The sequence below is a fragment of the Mus musculus genome, chromosome 6 (genome assembly GCF_000001635.26).
Source record: "Mus musculus strain C57BL/6J chromosome 6, GRCm38.p6 C57BL/6J".
NCBI lineage: Eukaryota > Metazoa > Chordata > Mammalia > Rodentia > Muridae > Mus > Mus musculus.
In genome coordinates, this window is record NC_000072.6 from 88,041,585 (window position 1) to 88,054,090 (window position 12,506).

A 12,506-nucleotide genomic window follows, 5' to 3' on the forward strand; every position below is an offset into this window, starting at 1 on the left:
CACTGGAATCAAATCCCAAGCTTTCTTCTCTCCTTAAGGGGACATTTTGCAAGTAGCTGTTCTAAATTTGGTATTGGAATCAGTCTGCATTACTAAAATGGAAACTGGTCAGGGAGAGTCCTCAAGGCGGCTCTGATGTAAACTATCATGTCACATTCACCTCTGGGTTACAATCACTGCTCACAACCACTGCTTACAGCCAGGCTTTGGTTTTGTGTTTTATTTCAACTTTAAAACAAAGATGCACATGATCTCTAGTCTTTAATGTTCTCTAAAAGGTGAACAATGTAAGGATAAATAACAAGCAAGAAAACATTCTGCAAAATGTCTGCAGCAACTGCGGACAATGCAGTACCCAGACCACAGAGCAGAGCACAGACCAGCACAGGTAAGGGTCTTGGTCACAACGAGAAGAGCAACACCAAGAGGTGCAGAAAGAAGGACATAAAGATAAGGGAGTTTCAGAACTCTTCTAAAGAGGAGCTGCTGTTCAGCTCAAACTAGGAGGCCACCTCCTAGTTCCCCAGGGAAACTCATCTATCTCAGCCACATTTGCCAACTTGGATAGAACTTAGATGATTTATCATTGAAAAAAATTAAAGACTGATGCCAGACCCCAGGGAGGATAGATGCAGAAGATGACGACTGAACCTTTGAATCTGGGTTCACACCACATTTTCATAGAAAGTTACTGACAAATGTAAAAGTATTACTAGTGCAGACCTCTCTGAAGACAGAGTAACAGCATAGCCAATGCTCAAACTTCCTTGCCTCATTTGGTGGTGGAGCCAGAAACTGATTCACAACTCCTTTCGTACAAGGACAGCTCTTACAGGGTTAGGATCTCTGAATATGAACCACAACTGACACCAAAAAAAAAAAAGAAGGCAACCAGGAAAGTCACCATGTGGTTGTCAGCAGTCACCTGGAAGACTTCACTAATAAAGCTATTTTTAGAGCGCATGCCAGTTCCACCCTCCTTCCTTTACTCCTGAGGTTCTACCTTCAGTGTAAAACCTGGGCCCCTGAATGGAGGGAACCAGAGAGCCATGGCAAGCAGAGGACACAGGGCTTCTCCAGCATGCATCACTAAGTCTAGCAGAGCGACAGTAAGCTTTCTTGTCAGCTAAAAAGGAAAACCCATCCTCTGCTCCCACATGACAGTGCACTGGACGAAGTGGCATCTAATTCCCTTTGAGAGAGGGCAAAAAATATCATACAACAAAAAGGGAATCACGTTTAGTGCTGGTGGTTACTCTTTAAAAGAGGTGATCAGACTATCACCAGACTATGGCCCTCTCTTACAGGAGCAAACCTAATGCTGACAGAGATGGGGGCTGAGGTTGGCTCAGTTGTCGGACAGACAAGTGTAAGGACCTGAGTACAGATCCCAGGACCCACATTTAAATCAAGAAAAAGAAAAGGAGAGGCAGGCAGATTTCTGAGTTCGAGGCCAGCCTGGTCTACAGAGTGAGTTCCAGGACAGCCAGGACTACACAGAGAAACCCTGTCTAGAAAAACCAAAAAAACAAACAAACAAACAAACAAACAACCCAAAAATGAAGGAAAAAGAAAAAGGGTAGGTTCAGAGGCATCTGCAACACCCTCGGGCACGTGCATGCGTGTGTGCACGTGTGTGCATGCGTGTGTGCACGTGTGCGCATGCGTGCACTCACTGGCTAGCCTGCTAGCAGTGGATAGGCTCCAGGGTCAGGGAAGAGACCCTGTCTTCAAAAAGTAAATAATTAAAAATTAAAAAGGCGAGCAGTAAAGTAAGACACCCAATACCCACCTCAGGCCCACACAGATGCACATGTGCATGCATACACAACACACAAAGAGTTGGCAAATATTTCAAGTAGTTAGCCAGAACAATACACATCTGGATATCTGATTCACCTGAGGGAATAAAATAAAATAAAAACTACTTTTTGCAGAAGCCTCCGATTCTTTCTACATCCGAGTCATTCCTTCCTAAACAGCTCCTGGCTCTGAGACTCATCATTTTACAATTCTCTGAGGACACAACCCAGCCATGCCTTCTTCCCTGAGTCAGGACCCAGTAATGCCTGACACACATGTGGAAGAAAAACATCTCCCAAATGAAGGTGCCAGCCACTTGTCTTCTCCAGCCTCTGCTCACACATGACAGTGCACTGGACGAAGTGGCATCTAATTCCCCTCGAGGGAGGACAAAAATATCATACAACAAAAAGGGAATCACGTTTAGCGATTCCTCTTCTAAACTCATTACATAGGTTTACAGCCCGTAAGTATACCAGGCCGGGTAGCAAACTAAACTATTGACAACCAAGGACACCAAACTTTAGTCTGGCCAGCTTCAGAAGTAGTTATAATTCACTTTCCAGTTCTTACACTCAATTCTGATCCAATATTACCAAGATCGAAGAGAAATATGCCAACAAGAGATTTTATTAACTCAATCATGTGGGTATCAGTTGCTGAAGTCACAAGAAAGAGACAAGAGTTTATTCTTTGGAAAACCAAAAACACAAGATTTTCAACGGTGAAGAGTCAACAGGTTAGGTTGTTGTAGAAATTCTTGTAGAAAGGTGCACACAGTAGGCATGCCAGACCTGACTCAAGGAAAAGAGCTGGCTAAGAAACCTATTCAAATCCAATACATACCTTGCCAGAATTCAAGATCTTCTGGTTTGATGACACTACACTACCTTATATGCCTTGTAATATGCCTTGTAAGTCACAAGTACAAATACAACATGGCTTTAAGGTAGGACTAAGAGGCTCTCAAATGACATCACTAGACAGGAGGTGGAGGGGGGTGCTGATGGCAGATAACAGGTGGCAGGCTTTGGGGGCATCTAAAGTACAAGAGGCCAGAGGCCAGTAAGTGCTAAGTAGTCTAGCTGCCTATGTTTCAACCTCTCACTCTGAAATTTATCAGCGGTGTGACCTTGGTCGAGTGCCTTAGCCTCTCTGTTCTTCGCTTTCTCTGTAAGTAGGCACTGCCTCGGTGCTTCGGAGGGGCTGTTGGGAGAACAGGGCAATTTGTGCGGTCTTGCCACGCAGCCCAGCAGCCGAGAAATCTCAAATCTTCACAACCTTACTCTCAACATCGGCACGATTATGAGCCAGGAGGACATCAGGCCATTTGAAAGGCACTCGGGAGGTCCTTCTTCCCGGAACTTCGGAAACGGGATTTACCCTGCAGGACCCTGAAAGCTCCTGTCTCCCAGTGCCGGCGGCGGGCCGGGGCATGTGACGCGCCTGGCAGCACTGCCTCGGTGGCCGGCCGGCCGGTAGCTCTTCCCACCCAGCAGGTTGCCGGTGGGGACGCGCCCAGCCCGAGGATCCCGTACCCGCCACCCACCGATCGCCGATCGCCCTCCGCCCGCCGGGCGCCGCCCCGCCTGGCCCGGCCCAGCTCGGCGCTCGGCTCGCCGAGGACGCCAGGCCCGGAGGCCCAAGCGGCGGCGGGGGAAGGGCGGCCGGGGCCCGCTGCTCACCGCAGGGTCAACGGAGGAGGAGACACAACGCAGGCCGCAACAGAGACGTCCGATTCCGGCTCCAGCAGGCTCCTCGGAGCTGCCCGGCCCCAAACACCGCCGCCAACGCCGCCGCCTTGGGCTTTATGGTCAAAGCTCCGGCCTTGCTTCCACTTCCGCCACCGCCGCCGCCCCGAGCGGAAGTGTCTGTCACGAGACGCCCGACGCCAGGGTTGGAGGGAGGAGCCCCACCTCCACCTTGCGTCACGTTCCGGTCGCGTCAGGCCCTAGCCTGGCATCTGGGGCTTAAATATGGCCGTTTCTAGATGGGGGCTGCCATCTTTGAAGGCTGTGCAGAAGCTGGAGCGCACCATATTGGGCCAAGAACTGATAATGCAGTGGTGTCCCCCCCCCTCATCCCACCCCGCTCCTATAAACAGAGCTAAAGGAGGGAGAGTCACTTGGTCTTTCCAGAGTGTCCCCCTCTGGAACACGCTAGTCAGTCAGCCATGTATCAGGCAGGGTATAGTCTAGGGTCTTCTGAGTCCACTGGGTACAATCTCTAATGTGGATGGAAATGATCAGTTACAGTGTCCCCAGTGTTGGAGACCCAGTGATGAAATAGGAGCTACCTGTGCAGGGCAGATGGTTCAGGAAAATGGAAAGAGAGCTAAGGAGTTGCTGAACTGAAGAGACATGAGGCTGATTTTAGTGTCACGCCCACCAAAACTAAAACAAAGGCCTAATCCATCAAAGTCCATATCTTTCTGGGGAAGTCTCAAAATGTACTAACCTTGCTTTTTAGCTTCTGTAGTTCTGTTTATGGCTGACAGTTCTTGTTAACTGAAGTATGTCAACCCAGAACATGTTTTTTTGTGTGCTTAAAAGCTCACCCTGAGAAAGACTCAGGTTGTCCTGGGGTATTGAACACCCAGTGCAGTAACCAGCTGCCATTTCTTAGCTTAAACCCATATCTGAGTAGTCTTTTCTGGTGAATACCCCACAACACTAGTACATGTTCTAGCATATAAGGAATAGAGAAGGTTTGTAGGTCCTAAGGAATAGGGGAAAACAAGACCTTTCTGCCAAGATCCTCACCATTTGATATAATAGACACACACACAGGAGTTTGCTCAGTTTCAATCATTAGTTAATTATTACTTGGCCATTTGACTGAATACTTTGAAACTAAGATATGAACAAAGGAAGTCTATGTATATTCATATGCAAAGTGAAATCTTCAAGAAATATGAAGTGACAAAGTAGGGTGCAAAGATGTATATGTGACAGTTCTTGGTTCTTGTTGGGGAAAAAAAAAACACATACTTGCTGGGTACAAATTTCAGCAACTAGTTATCTGGGTTATCTATTAAAATTTGACCGGATAGTAGGACCCATATGAATCTGGTGGTCCAGTCAGACTTTCCACAGTTGTAGGGATGCAGGAAGCTGGTTCAGGCCCTGTCTCTCTACCTCATGTTGGATATAGCATCAGCCTCCACATGGCAGATAGACCAGCAGTTTGGAAGCAAAGCTGCATGTGGCTAAGAGCAGTGATACACTAGACCCAAGGAGGAAAGTGGGAGACAACTATGAGGCCCAACAGGAACTGTGTCTGCTTTTCATCTCTTCTGACTTTAGTTCCCCTAGAGTAACTCACAGAGCAGCCAATGCCCTATTCTAACCTCCACGGGCACTGCATGCACAAGTTGTCTTTATATACACATTTAGGCAAATCACTCATACAAGTAAAAAAAAGGGGGTATGGGGGTGGATAAAACTAGATAGAAAGTGGATAGGTATGGTGGCTCATGTCTTTAATCCTAGTACTCAGCAGGCAGAGGCTGGTAGATCTCTGTGAGTTCAAAGCCAGTCTAGTCAACAAAGTGATTTCAAGGTCAGCCAGGGGTACTTAGAGAGACCCTGTCTCAAAACAAACAAACAGCTTGGTGTGGTGGTGCACACCTTTAATCCCAGCACTCGGGAGGCAGAGGCAGGCGGATTTCTGAGTTCGAGGCTAGCCTGGTCTACAAAGTGAGTTCTAGGACAGCCAGGGTTATATAGAGAAACTCTGTCTGGAAAAACCAAAAAAACAAACAAACAACAAACAAACAAATAAAACCTACATATTTTTTGTTTTTGTTTTTCAAGAGACAAGGTTTCTCTGTGTAGCTCTGAGTGCTGGGATTAAAGGTGTGTGCTACCGCCATCCACAGGTATTGGTTTTGTGGAAAGTAACTGAAGACACTGACATTGACCTCCTTATATGTGCACAAACACACACCACCCACCCACCCCGACATGGGTATAAGGAAAGTAAGCAAATCCATTAAGTAATCAGTGCAGTGCAGGTGATAACGTGATGTTATGCAGCCAGACATGGTAAGCCTAGCCTGTAACCCTATCAATCAGGAAACTGACACCAGAGGATCACCAAGGGGATAAGAGCCAGACTGGGCTACATATAGAAAGCCCACCTCAATAAACAAGGAAAATGCTAAAGAATAGTGATGGGAAATAGATGTTACCAGGCATGGGTGTCCTGAAAGTCATGTCTGAGGAGGCAACATTTGAGCAGGACGAGCTGACACACGCAGCCGATGTGAACAGGAAGGGCTGCATGTAGCCATAACAACAGAACAAAAGTTTTGTACAGAAGAAAGCATCTTGTCCAGGGAATAACAGCAGCCAGTGTGGTCAAAGCAGAGCTGGTGAGGGAGGAGAAGAAACTTGGGGAGAGAAGTAGAGCCATTACTACAGTGGCTTCAGAGTCATGGCCTTTATACCCTATGTGAAAAGAAGTCCTAAAGGTATGTGTGTGTGTGTGAGAGAGAGAGAGAGCGAGAGAGAGAGAGAGAGAGAGCGAGAGAGAGAGAGACCTAGGCATCACCCTTTCCTCTTGTTTCCTTGAATGAACCTCTTGGCCATGGAAAGATCTTGACACAACCTCATGACTCAGCTCGATGTCTGATTTTGTGTGAACTGGGGCTCCTCCTACTTCCTTCTACTTGGCTGTGCCACATCTGTTTTATCAGTGCTGTAGTTGCATGCAGGCAAACTATCAACGGAGCTACACCCTAGCCCCTGATTTTGATTTATTTATTTATGTGTGTATTTATTTATGGGGGGGGGGGAGAGGGTCTCTCTCTGTAATCCTCGATGTTCTAGAATTCTCTTGGTAGACCAGGCAGGCTAGACTTGAACTCACAGCCAGCCTACATAGTGATATCCTGCAAAAACAAAACAAAACAAAACCATCAGTTTTAGCCAAGAATATTGAAACATGCCGGTAAGCCCAGCACTCAGAAGGCAGATGTAGAGAGACTCTCTTGTACTGTATGGAAACATGCTCTGTAAATAAAATGCTGTTGGCCTATTAACTTAGGTAGAAAATAGGGAGGAGGAAGTTCCAGTACAGAGAGAGGATTCTGGGAAATCATCAGGCACAGGAGATTCCCAGAAAAGAGTACGAAACTGAAACTGAGGACCAGGTAACCAGCCGTGTGGCATGTCTTAGAATAAAATAAATGGGTAATTAAAATATGAGCTAGCTAGGGAACAAAGTCAAAGCTATTGGCCTCAGCATTTACTTATATATAAAAAGTCTGAGTTGTTATTTCTGGGAATAAAGTGAACAAGTGGAAAACCCCAAGGTTACAGGTGGTTTTAACTACAAACAGAGACAGGCAGATCTGTGAACTCTAGGCCAGTCTGGTCTACAGAGTAAGTTCCAGAAGTATACAGCAAATACCTGTCTCTAAATAAATAAGTTCACAATAATCAGAGGAGAGAGAAAAGGGCATTGTTATTGTAGCCATTCTTGGCCAGATTCTTCCCTAGTTCTCATTGGGCTCCGGCAGGCTGTGTGCGCTTACCCAGCAGCCCCTCCTCTTCCACCTTTGGTTACCCCAACCCTCTTCTGGCTTCCATGACAACTCTGATTTTGATAGCAACGCCGAGCTCTCTTGAGCTTCAGTGCAATCGTTTACCAAGTACAATGTGGTGGATAATAAGCCTCACCTTACCGTGGGAGATTGTGTGTGAACAAGATGAACACACTCCATCTGATACCGTGGAGTGACTGAAGCCTGGCGGTTGCCAGGTAAGGGAAACTGTGGGCAGTGGCTTAAGGCAATTGTCTGCTAGGTGCTAAGGAAATGAAGGTTAGCTCATCCAATCATTTACAAGCTACTAATCTGGCCATGACCCCCTACACACAGATTACTGCACTAAATGGACACATGGGTTAAACATTAAACAACAAACAAATGAAGGAGCGTGTTAACTTGGGAGATATGCTGAGGAAATGGGGTCTAGGATTTGATCCTTAGCATTTCATAAACTGAGCTAATCTCCAGTCCTTGATTTTGATATCTTATATTTTTACATCACTTTTATGTTCATTAGTGTTTTCCTGCATGTATGTTTGTATGAGGGTACAAGAGGCCCCAGCCCTGGAGTTACAGTTAGGTGTAAGCTGTCATGTGGGTGCTGGAAAGTGAACACAGGGCTTCTGCAAGAGTAGCTAGTCTTCTTAATCCAAAGCCATCTCTCCAGCTCCAATGTTGATATTTTAAATGCCCATTGCAGCCAAGTGTGGTGACCTATGACTCCAGCATTCAGGAGGTAGAGGAGGCAGGAGGGTCACAAGGTCAAAGCCATCCTCGTCCTCAGCTATGTAGAGAACTCAGAGGTAGCCCGTCCCACAGAAGACGCTGTCTTTAAAACAGCAACAAACAAAGCTACACCCGCAAACAGAGCACCTTACATAGGGGAATGTCTAAGAATAGAAGTTTATTTCCTGAAGCTTGGGAGGTTGGGAAGTCCAGGTTCCAGGCATCAGCATAGTCAGTGACTGGTGAGGGCTGTGGCTTTCTGCTTCCAACATGGAATGTCCTTGCTGCATCCTCACTTGGCAGAAGAGGGCAAAGGAATGACCAGACTCCCTGAGCCATGATCTACGGCCACTAACCAACCGCATTTGTAACTGTAGGGCCCTCGTGAATAAGTTAATCACCTCCCAAAGACTTAGAACCATAATCTTGGGGGATTTTTTTTTTTTTTTTTTTTTTTTTTTTTTTTTTTTTTTTGCTTTTCCAATTCTGCTCTTTTTAATTCTTTTTTTTTTTTTTTTTTTCCCGAGACAGGGTTTCTCTGTGTAGCCCTGGCTGTCCTGGAACTCACTCTGAAGAACAGGTTGGCCTCAAAATCAGAGATCTGCCTGCCTCTGCCTCCTGGGTGCTGGGATTAAAGACATGTGCCACCTTTGCCCTTGGGCTCTTTTTACATTTTATGTTATTTTAATTTTATTCTATGTGCACGAATGCTTTTACCCCTGCATGTATGCCTATGCACCACATGTGTTACTGGTGCTCTCTGAGGCCAGAAGAGGACATCAGAGCCCCTCAAAGGAGTCAGAGATGGTTGTGAGCAGTCATGTGGGTGCTGGAGACGGAACTCTGATCCTCCGCTTCCCTCAAGCTCACATTCAGCTCTTTCACACTTCCCAGGACCACCTGCCCAGGGTTGTACTCCCCGTAGTGGGCTGGGCCCTCCAATCAATCAATCAATCAATCAATCAATCAATAAAGTGCTCCATCAGACATGGGTACTGGCCAGTCTGATGGGGGCATTTTCTCAGTTGCATTACCCTCTTCTCAGATGGCCCTAGCTTGTGTCAAGTTGACACAACTTTATTAGCACAGACAGGAACCTCCAAAGCCATATGTTGGGGGCAGGGGCATTGTTTGCTTGTTTAATTTACTAGTGTGTATACATACATCTATGCCTGGTGCGTGTGCGTGCGTGCGTGCCTGTGTGTGTGTAGGCACCTGGTTTAGAACATCCAAAACCATGAGGCAAAATAAAGCTTTCCTCTTCAACTACACTTGATCTTAATCCAAAGGCCAAGAGACAATCCTATTGTCTTCATAAATTTGTCAGGCATTTATTACAGTGATCTAACTAACACAATTCCCCAGGGTAAACTGAAGAACTAGACTCTGAATTTGGAGAGGGGCTAAAAGGTGAAGCCTTCATATGACCAGCTTCTCTAGAGACAGCTCCGGGGACCAGGGCTGTCCGAATTGGCACACATGAGTGCGTGTGCTGACACTATCCATAGCCATCTATACTTCATGCTTAACCGTGCATCCTGCGTTTGATCAGGCAGTCCTCTGTGGATGGATGGAGCACTGCGCTGCTTGGACAGGTTATAAACCGCCTCTATATTTTCTTCTTTTCTTCTACATCAGTCTTGCTGCCCTAAGTTGGATGCCACAGTCAGCAACAAGCCATTGAGCTTTGTTCTCAGCCTCTGTCCTAGGCTGCCAAGACACGCGTGCCAATTCAAACAATTCCACCTCTTACCTCCAGAGTCCCAGGTACTTAACCTCATTTCCTTCTTTTATGGGATAAGGATGATAATCCCTGCTGGGTGCAAGGGCCTTTACTCCTGGAGGCAGAGGCAGATAGATACCTGTGAGTTCAAGGCCAGCCTGGTCTACAAAGAGTTCAAGAACAACCAGAGTTCTTGCACAGAGAAACTCTCTCTTAACAACCCTCCCCCAGTAGCTGGGCATGGTGGTACACACCTTTAATCCCAGCACTTGGGAGGCAGAGGCAGGCGGATTTCTGAGTTCGAGGCCAGCCTGGTCTACAAAGTGAGTTCCAGGACAGCCAGGGCTACACAGAGAAACCTTGACTCGAGAAACCAACCAACCAAACAAACAAACAAAAAATCTCCCCCCAAAGGATACCAATCCCTTCCACATAGGCAGAGTGTCCACTCCATGATCACTCCATAGCCATGTGTTAGTCTCTTTCTAGGACCTTCAATAACAACCTGAGATAACTAACAGAGAGAGAGAAGAATGACAGCATGGGAAGTTTCAGTCCACATCTACCACAGCATTATGGCAGAAGGGCATGGTAGAGAAAAGCTGCTCACCTGATGGTTGGCAGGAAGCAGAAAGAGATCACAGACAAGGTGACCCTTCAGGCACTTCCGCCCCGTGATCCCTCCAACCAGGCCCCGCTTCCTACCAACCTGATGTTTATGTTCATTCCTGACAGCCCCTGAAAATGAGCTGTCCAAAGGATCAACCCACTGAATCCAGCTGTGACCCACTCACCTCTGCTGATTCACCAGCCTTGGACTGAACCTCCTACACCCGAGCCTTCAACACTCAATACCCAACACCGCAGATGGCAGGCACGTGAGCCCAGAGACGCAGAAAAGACACCATGACTGTGGGTCCCTTTCAGCACTTCACACAGCCGACATCTCCTTAATTCTGCCTCAGCCGACTTCTGCAGCTACCCATTCCCAGCCTATCACTTCACACTCATAAATATCAGAGATGCTTCCATTTCCCCACTATTTCTACAGAGTGGGCTGAAGCTCTGGCTTTATCCTGACCTGGCTGAGAGTCCCTTGCCTTATTCTCTCTGTGTGCATCTCAGATACTCTGAAGGCTCTATTGAAGGCTCGATTCCCATCCAACTCATGTGCATCGTTCATTAATTCACTTAGCAAGCATACACTGAACATTATGCCTGGCAGGCACAGACAGCTTGAGGTAGCGCTGGTTAGGAGACTGAAGTGAATAAGACCAGTAAAAGCCCCTCCCCTCCTGGAATGTATATGTTTATGAAAGAGACAGAAAACAGAGCAGGTTAAGTGTGCACATATAGCTCTACCTACCATGCACGGGGCCCAGAGTTCAATTTTCAGGAGTGCAAAATAAAAATCAAACTGGAGACAGGTGAGTGAGGGAAATGTGTGGTGTAGTATGTTAGATCGTGGTGAGTGTCATAGAATCAGTCAAACAAGGAAGCAGTGAGGAGCCACCTGCCTAGTCCAGCCTCGCCTCCACCTTTCTCACAGAGCTGCCTTTCCCCATCACCATTTGGAAAAAACTCTACAGTGAAGGGTTCACACGGCCAGTGATTCTTCCCCGCTAAAACTCGTGCCCTTGTCTGTCTTGTTCAGTGGTAGAACCCCGTGTGGAGCCTGAACTCCCTCGCCCTCATCAAGATCCACAGCATTGCATATCTGCTCCATGCTCCTTTGTCCCCCTTCCCTTCACTGCAAAAAAAAAAAAGTCCCCATTTTTCTTTGAGAGCAGTCTAGCAAAGAGGCAGTCCAGCAAGGAGTGCATAGAACACTAAGGTATTGGTATGTTCTAAGTAAGACAGCCCGAGATGCTATGCAATATATCTGGCCTATAGCCATACCACCGCTGTTGTTGCACCCAACCTTATCTAATCTTAGACGATAAGGATTTAGGGCTACTTAGTACTTGGATTTGAGACAACTCTGCCTCCACAGAAATTCCATTTCAAACAAAATAAAAGCAGATGTCTTCCTTCCATCAACAGATCCAAGGTACCATTTGAGAGCCATTCTTCAGCACTATTCTAAAGCAGCTTGTCATTGTCTATAGACAGCTGATTACAGGACAAGTGTGTCGAGAGGCACACCCACTTAGTGACACATCACTCTGCTCACATACCTGTGGCAGGAGCAACTTGTATGACCACTCCCACAAGCCAGGGAAGCTTCGACCTGGGGCTCCAGTTTGGACAGCTTCTTTCTTAGCCACAGGCATATGCCATGGAAAGGAATAATAGTTTGTGGACAACTTTTTGTCTCTGCCATTAGTCCAGCAGAATAAATGCTATCTGAAGAAAGCAAAGAAGCTGGAGTAAGCCGGGAGAAGCTCCTAATGTCATCAGAGAGGTGGGACACTCAGGGAGAACTTCCCAGAGGAGGCAGCTATCAGGTGACTCCGGAAGACAAAACCTATTCTGCCAGTATAGGAAGAGGAAGGTTATTGTCAGCAGAGAGACAAGCACACGTGAGGTATAGAGAGGAGACAGGGTGTCGTAACTCATCCTGGAAACTGCTGATGGCTACATTGCTCAGCTACGCCGTCAGAGAGCAGGAAACTAGACCAAGGCATCCAGGCAGAGGGCAAATTGTGGTGGGTTCCTGGCTCAGATATAGATGGATGGGGGACTTTTCCCATTTTCCTG

General features: G+C 46.9%; 1 protein-coding gene and 1 long non-coding RNA gene across 4 annotated transcripts in view; both read right to left on the minus strand.

Moving 5' to 3' along the window:
• Positions 1-3,686, minus strand: part of Rab7 (RAB7, member RAS oncogene family) — a 46,165-nt gene extending 42,479 nt beyond the window's left edge. For 2 of the 3 annotated variants that reach the window (NM_009005.3, NM_001293652.1), the window contains exon 1: positions 3,489-3,686. The gene's annotated coding sequence lies outside the window, so the exon portion shown is untranslated. Of the gene's footprint in view, positions 1-3,352; positions 3,434-3,488 lie in introns of those variants that run through there. The other variant, NM_001293653.1, reaches the window with a different exon arrangement.
• Positions 3,687-6,552: 2,866 nt separating this feature from the next.
• On the minus strand, positions 6,553-12,260 carry Gm38855. The gene is made up of 3 exons (XR_869242.1): positions 11,984-12,260; positions 9,837-9,921; positions 6,553-6,697 (listed from the first exon to the last, which is right to left on the minus strand). It is a non-coding gene; the product is annotated as a predicted gene, 38855 (long non-coding RNA).
• Positions 12,261-12,506: the final 246 nt, after the last annotated feature.